The sequence below is a fragment of the Sinocyclocheilus anshuiensis genome, unplaced genomic scaffold, assembly GCF_001515605.1.
Source record: "Sinocyclocheilus anshuiensis isolate Anshui unplaced genomic scaffold, SAMN03320099.WGS_v1.1 scaffold248, whole genome shotgun sequence".
Classification (NCBI taxonomy): domain Eukaryota; kingdom Metazoa; phylum Chordata; class Actinopteri; order Cypriniformes; family Cyprinidae; genus Sinocyclocheilus; species Sinocyclocheilus anshuiensis.
Genome location: NW_015555734.1, coordinates 1,635,650 through 1,636,688, shown reverse-complemented (window position 1 = coordinate 1,636,688; position 1,039 = coordinate 1,635,650). Strand labels below are relative to the sequence as shown.

Sequence of the window (1,039 nt, the reverse complement as noted above, 5' to 3'; positions counted from 1 at the left end):
ATATATATATATATATATATATATGTGAAATGATGTGAAAAGGGCTGCTGAGTGCTCTTCTGGAAGTAAACACTTTTCTGCGTTCAGGAAATGCTGTCACACATGACACGGCACTGTGAATGTAAGCTCAGCCTGCAGAGGGGGAGGTCTGTCTGCCGTAATCCCTGTGTAATTTGTGTAAACATAACATGTAATTACCGTAGTACTAAACTAGCTGCTAGAAGCTCCAAAGCTGCCCCCTCCCCTTCAAAATAACCCTTACACCAAACCCTTGACTAGACCCTGTCAGTTGGAAATACACTAGTAATATTAAATGCATAATTAGTTTTTCCTTTTCACACTTGAGGCATAAGAGGTTATATTTACTATATTTACTGACTAAAGGTCACATTTATCACTGTTCAGCGAATTTTCACCAGTCATTTCAATAGGAATCCATGCAATCAGGAATTTAGAATTTAGCATCAGGGTGAAAAATTTCAGAGAGCAGATTTCACAGTGGTTTCAAGTTGGTCACGTGATTCACTGCGTTAACCAACAGAAAGCTGCTTTGTATGAAAGTGATTTCTGTGTGAGCTGTGCTTCATACACCACTGATCATAGACAATAATCCTGAACACAACACAGCATGACTGCAATGCATAAAGGTGAAAACTGGAAATACCCTACTATTAAATCCACAATTAGTCCTTTAGTTCCTTTTCACACTTGAAGTGTAAAGGGTTATATTTACCGACCAAGACGCAGTTGTTTGGCGAATTTTCACTGGCAAAATTCTAGCATTTCAATAGGAATCCATGCAAATGGGAATTTCACGTGAGGGCGAAAGATTTCCCCATACATGGTTTCAAGTTTGTCATGCTTCATACACTCTAAAAAATGCTGGGTTAAATATAACCCAGCGCTGGGTTAAAAAGGGAGAAACCCAGCTATTGGGTTGTTTTGACCCAGCAGTTGGGTCAAAACAACCCAATAGCTGGGTTTCTCCCTTTTTAACCCAGCGCTGGGTTATATTTAACCCAGCATTTTTTAGAGTGTA

General features: G+C 39.4%; 1 protein-coding gene across 2 annotated transcripts in view; it reads right to left on the bottom strand.

The window, feature by feature from the left end:
- LOC107672964 (calsyntenin-3-like) overlaps positions 1-1,039 on the bottom strand; it is a 19,723-nt gene that overhangs the window by 14,314 nt on the left and 4,370 nt on the right. The window lies entirely within an intron of this gene.